Source organism: Meleagris gallopavo, chromosome 3, assembly GCF_000146605.3.
Source record: "Meleagris gallopavo isolate NT-WF06-2002-E0010 breed Aviagen turkey brand Nicholas breeding stock chromosome 3, Turkey_5.1, whole genome shotgun sequence".
NCBI lineage: Eukaryota > Metazoa > Chordata > Aves > Galliformes > Phasianidae > Meleagris > Meleagris gallopavo.
In genome coordinates, this window is record NC_015013.2 from 80,704,246 (window position 1) to 80,710,404 (window position 6,159).

The 6,159-nt window shown below is 41.6% G+C and overlaps 1 long non-coding RNA gene across 1 annotated transcript in view; it reads right to left on the reverse strand.

Moving 5' to 3' along the window:
* Positions 1–3,069, reverse strand: part of LOC109366876 — a 6,600-nt gene extending 3,531 nt beyond the window's left edge. The window contains exons 1-2 of the long non-coding RNA XR_002113546.2: positions 2,986–3,069; positions 446–532 (exon numbers count right to left, since the gene is read on the reverse strand). This is a non-coding gene — a long non-coding RNA (uncharacterized LOC109366876). The remainder of the gene's footprint in view (positions 1–445; positions 533–2,985) is intronic.
* Between the last annotated feature and the right edge of the window lie 3,090 nt (positions 3,070–6,159).

The window sequence follows — 6,159 nt, forward strand, 5'->3', positions numbered from 1 at the left end:
AAAAAGAATCCACCAAATCACACAATTCACAGGTATTGCATTGCAAAACAGATCATACTGTTTCATAGGCTAAATGGAATTGTGAAATACCACACAAGAAACACTGTGCTAAATAAAAAGAAGACAAAGGCTTCTATAGTAGAAAGGAGTAAGAAGGATAATTCATACTTAATTTCAACTGCAAAACACAACCATGCTTACGTCTGAGGGATTCATTTTGAACATTTTGTCATTAGAAAAATAATTACGTCTTACATCCCACTTAAAGGAATGAAACAGCAAACAGCATTAAACATTGAGCAAACCAGTTGTCTTTTTGGAATATCCATCATTCAACTGAAACTTCTCTCTTCTGGAGAGAAAATTCATCAGTTCACTCGATGTACTAGTGAGGAAGATTTACTAGCCTGCTTTACTCGGCAAGAGCATAAAGGATCGTACTGACCTCCACTGGCCTGCTGTATCTTCTCATTCATTTCATGATACATAACTTGCTCTGAAAGTTAATACATCCTATTTATTTCCACTGAATCTGTAATAGATACAAGGAACACAATTGCACTATTTGATATAGCAAGTTCCTGGCTACAGAAACACTGTTTTTCACCACAGTCATCACCATTACCTACTTCTTTTTTTTTGCCACTAATGAAAAAAAAGCCTATGTGCTACACCTGTCAGAATCTGCATGGCTGTCTGGAACGTGGATTGTCTTTCACATCACTGTCACCACTGCTGAAGTGCACCACCCACCGCCTCACTATGCTCACATCCACTGTTTGGTCTCTATAAATATTCAGCAAAATGTCAATTAATGGGTGCCACTTTTCTGTATGGAGGAATTCAGTGACACGCATTAGCTTCACGTGCACTTCCATGTCAGATGACTTTTTGTCAGACTGCCCCTCTGCTGCCATTTGTCACACAGTAATAAAGTATAATGGAATACTGGTGCAAAGGCACAACTTCTACTGCACACCACCAACATATGCCTCTGTCATTGTGGGCCAGTATAATGAAATAGGAGATACTACTTTCAGAGCAGCCCTGCAACAGGATTTGCAGATTTGTTTCAGCATGACCAGATGTCTTTAGAAATGGATTGTCTTACTCATGGTGAACTATTACTGCTCCTTTGATAATTTTCATGCTGACCAGACCATGAGGGCTTTTTTGTTATTGTACCGTATTCCTTCTCAGAATCTTTCCAGTGGGGTACTCTGCATATCTTCTAGGTATTGATGTTACCCATTAGATTCTATTCAAAAGGTTATATATGTATCAATATATAAATATGTTCATCTCTTTTGTGAACACAGCTCCTTTGCTTAAAGGTAACAGGAATCCTACTGTGAATAGGAAATACTGAACCTTTATAAAATGTTGAAGGGATTGCTTAGGAAATTGTGTAGCTCTTCATAGGAAGAAATCTTCTTGGTTTTCTCAATAGTTTGATGAGAAATAGGATAAGTCATTAAGACTGACATCAGAAATACTATCACCAGCATCTAGTATTTGCAGAGCAAGTACCACCTTCACAGTCACAGCATCCATCAATATTAAAGCTCCAAACATTGAACATAAACCCAAAAGTCCAGTTAAATATTTGAGTTTGGATAGCTCTTCATGCAGTGTGTATGGAAATCAAGGAGGCAGCAGGCTAAATAAACTCTCATAAAGTCAGAGTCTACCGAACTCCACACTAGCCACGTAGACTAGCCATATAAACAGATACAAATATAGGAGATACCACTTGGACAGATTTTTTCTGAAACAATGACTGTGGTACACACCTCAAAATAGTAGCAGTAAGGGAGGGCTGATTTGAAGGGGTTTTGGTACCCACTCACCCAAGTGAGCAACACAACACCTGACAAATCTTCTTCCAGCATCTCTATCAGCTCAGACTGATAGGGCTCTTTTATTTACAGCAGTTCCATTTATGGCTGAAGAACCTCTTATTCTGCTGCCATAGGTAGGGAGGAAACAAGGCACCAGAAGCAAGTTTGTAACCAAGCCTGCTGGTTTGCTATTAGTTTGTCAAGTGCATTGCGAATGGAAAACTTATAATAACACTGATAACATGAATTTACTGTGGTGTTTATATACATATATTTTGTTCCATATTTAGGTCATTGAACATTCACAGCCCAAAGCATGTTAGGAATTTAAAGCTGTCATCTAAATGGAGAAAAACTTGCTAAAATCCAAAATTATGATTTTTCAATATTTTCAATGTTTTCATTTTACATTTGTAAATGTAAAAATTTGTATTGTAAATGTAAAAATTTTGTGCAACTGGTTTTTGTGAAGTCAGGAAGCTGGACAGGTGGCTATCTTTGAAAAGAGGGATGTTGCCATGATATCTTGAATGTTTGTAAGGCTTGCTATATGCTTAGACACTTCTGGATATGAATAGGATCAGTAATTAGAAATTCTCTAAGAGTTAAGCCAGTATTATTTGTCACCTCTGCTTCCAGTTTAGTGGTTGGGTTGGTGGTAAAATATCCATAAACCATCAGGTGTTGAAGAAGTAAACAGGTTGGGTGAAAGTGACATATTTAGCATTACTAGCTCTATGGAGGTAAAGATCTAAGTGAAATGTCATGTCCAGAGAACCATGCCAGAGATTTAGCACAAGGCAGACATGGAAATCCAAAGTGAGAAATCTGCCTGCAAAGGCTGATATTGGCCAACGTGGGAGATCATAGCTGTGGCTGAATTTGAGCATAAATTCTCTGTGCAAAACCAGAAAGCTGTACTCCTTCCAGAAGGAAAAGCCATGAAAATCATGTTGTGTCTTGACAATGTTTAAGTACAACAAAAGACCCATTACCTTGCTTGCTTAAGTATTTACCACAATAGAAGATGAATTTTAGAGTTAAGATTAGAAAACACTTCTGCATTTGTTCTGCACAGCCCCTTAGTGATTTACATACCAGTGCATGCTATATCCCTAACAGTTAGAAACTGCAGATTACCAACCTGTTTTCCTTTTACTAACTGCCATGCAAGACTCTCCTTGCTTGCGACCTTGGCACGGAAAAGCCATTAAGTTTATTCTTAGAGTTGGAACTCTATTGCTGGACTCTGCTCCTGAACTCACACTTCTCAACGCTGTTCATCAGCTATATCTTCCTGCAAAGTGAACAGCAGAGGTTGATTTCTTTACATATTAGGAGGAATTACTCTTTGCAATAACCATAGCCAGGGCGGCAAACCAAATATTTCCCCGCTTAAATACAGTCATACAAAAAAAAAAACAAATCCAAAGAAACTAGATCATTCATTCATTCGTACCTACCAGTTTTAAAGCATGAGTAAGGGCTATTCATTGTCAGCTGAGCCAGCAACATACCCGTCCACCTCAACGTTATTTTACTCTCTGAAGAATGTTAACAAAGAGTACTTTCATATGATAAGAATGTTATGTCACTCTCAAAAAAGTTGTAAAACAAGTACAGACAAAAAGAATCACGTTAGAAAGATGAAGAAGCATCTTAGAACAGGTAACTTCAACAGACTCCAAATTAAGCATGCTTTGGAGGGGCAGAAATGTTTGGAAAATAAGTTTTTGGACCTACTGCACTAAACTGCAGCATCATCCTACTTTTATAACTGTATTTTACAAGAACACGGGACCTTAATAAATTTATTAGATGTACATAAAGCTGTTAATTTTTCAGAATTAAGTATGCTAGTAAATGTTCTCTCTCTGTTTTTTTTAACTCTCTAAAGTTTTATGTGGTGAAACCTTTTAGGAGTGAAGTAATCTCATTTAAAGGGAAGGTAACTTTCAGTGGCTGTGGATGATTATTGGCACTGAAAACCTCATCAGACAAACAGGCAAAAACAGATCTTGTATGTGCCCCTCTGGCTTACAGCCCTGCTTCTGGGAAAACTGCAGAAGTAGCAATGCTTCTTTTTAGCAAAAACTAATACTTGGCCAAGAGCATCGGTGATTCTGTTCACAAGCAAGGCACTGTAAAAAGTGGCTTTACACTAACTGGCTAAATCAGAGGTGGTAGGCAAAATGCAAGGGAAAAAAAGAGAAAGGTAAGTTGAAATGACCTGTGCAGCTCTGGATAACTGAAACAACACCCATGCTGTAAATAAGCATTCAGCAGTTCTCTGTTCCCCTTGGCTGGCTCTGCTGTTTAGGAATAAGAACATGAATGGTCAACGTGTGACTTGTCTCTGTGCTGGTGAAGTTTGCTGTTCATTGGGACAACAGGCTGCTCCAGAAACCCAGCTGTTGCCACGTAGCATTAGGGAAGGAATAGTAATTCTTGTCCAAAATAAAACTTGCATCTGACGATTGCTGGTTTTGCACTGAGTATTGCTTTGGCTTAGAGCTACATCAGCCTTGTAAGTTCATGTGTACCACTTGTGTTATGTCTTAAGCTGAAAAGGCATCCTGTTTTCACTGATCTGCCCACAACTTGTTTATTTTTCAAATATTTTCTCTTTAACAAGCCACGACAGAATCTGTTGCTATGATTTGCCTTAGACAAGTGGGGATAGAGAATATCTGTACCCTAGAAAGACCCAAGGCTACCATGGGCAGAAGACAATTCCTGACAAATAAGACACATTAACAGATTTAGTTTCTCAGAATGATAGGATGGCATATGTTGGAAGAGACATTAAAGAACATTGATTTCCAACACCCCTGCTGTGGGCAGAGCTGCCATCCACCATATCAAGCTGCTGGGGCCCCATCCAGCCTGGCATTGAACACTTCCAGGGATGGGGCATCCTCAGCTTCTCTGGGCAGCCTTGTGCCTCACCATTCTTGGAATAAAGATTTTTGTCCTAAAATCAAACCTAATTTTCCATTCTTTTAGTTTAAAGCCATTATCCCTTGTCTATCTCTATCAGACCATGTAAAAGTAAGTCCCTCTCCTGTTTATAATCTCCTTTCAAGTACTGGAAGGTCACTGTGAGGTCTCTGCAGAGCCTTCCCTTCTCCAAGATAAAATAGCCCAGCTTCTTCAGCTTTTCTTCATAGTAGAGGTGCTCCAGCCTTCTGATCAACTTAATGCCCCTTCTCTGGACCCTCTCCAACAGCTTTGCAAGAGTTTCTGTGCATGCGGCCCCAGGCCTGAATGTAGCAGTCCAGATGGGACCTCATGAGGGCAGAGTAGCTGAGGACTATCACCTCCTTCTCCCTGCTGCTGTTCCTCTTCTGATGCAGCTCAGGATGCTGTTGGTCTTGTGGGCTGCAAGTGCACACTGCTGGCTTGTGTCTAGCTTTTCATCCACTAGGACCTCCAAGTCGTTCTTCACAGGGCTATTCTCAATGAAGTTTATTGATGAGAGGTGTCACCATGTAATGCTGTCCCTTCGTAACGCACATTGGTGGTGTTGGTCCAGCCATGCAGGTCCCCATTCAATGTGGGGAGGCAAGTGGGCCCTGGACTGTGGGGCTATGCCCTGAGGGAAGGAAGGAAAAGGATCTGAGGGTGATAGCTTACAGCTAGCTGAACGTGAGCCAGCAGTGTGCCCAGATGACCAAGAAGGCCAGACGGTACCCTGGCTTATATCAGAAATAGTGTTGCCAGCAGAAGCAGGGAAGAGATCATCCCTCTGTACTCAGGTCTGGTGAGGCCACACCTCAAATACTCTGTTCAGTGTTGGGCCCCTCACTACAAGACATCAAGGCCCTGGAGTGTGTTCAGAGAAGGGCAACGAGCTGGTGAGGGGTCTGGAGCACGTGTTTTGTGGGGAGCAGCTGAGGGAGCTGGGATCGTTCAGTCTGAAGGAGGCTCAGGGAAAGCCTTATTGCACGTTACAAATCCCTGAAAGGAGGTTGTGGTGAGGTGGGGATCGGCCTCTGCTCCCAGACATCAGTGATAGGATGAGAGGGAATGGCCTTAAGTTTCAATTTGGATATCAAGATCAATTTCTTCTCCAAAAACGTGGTGAGGTACTGGCACAGTCTTCCCAGGGAGAGGGAATCATTGTCCCCGGAGGTGTTCAGGAGACATCTAGATGTGGCACTGAGGGACATAGTTTAGTGGGCATGGAAGGGATAGGCTGACGGTTGGACCAGATGATCTTCGTGGTCTTTCCAATCTTAACGATCCCCTGATCCTACGATCCTACGGTGCCGGCCCCGCGGAGCAGACCGGCAGGGCTTCAGCCCCGGCCGCAGCG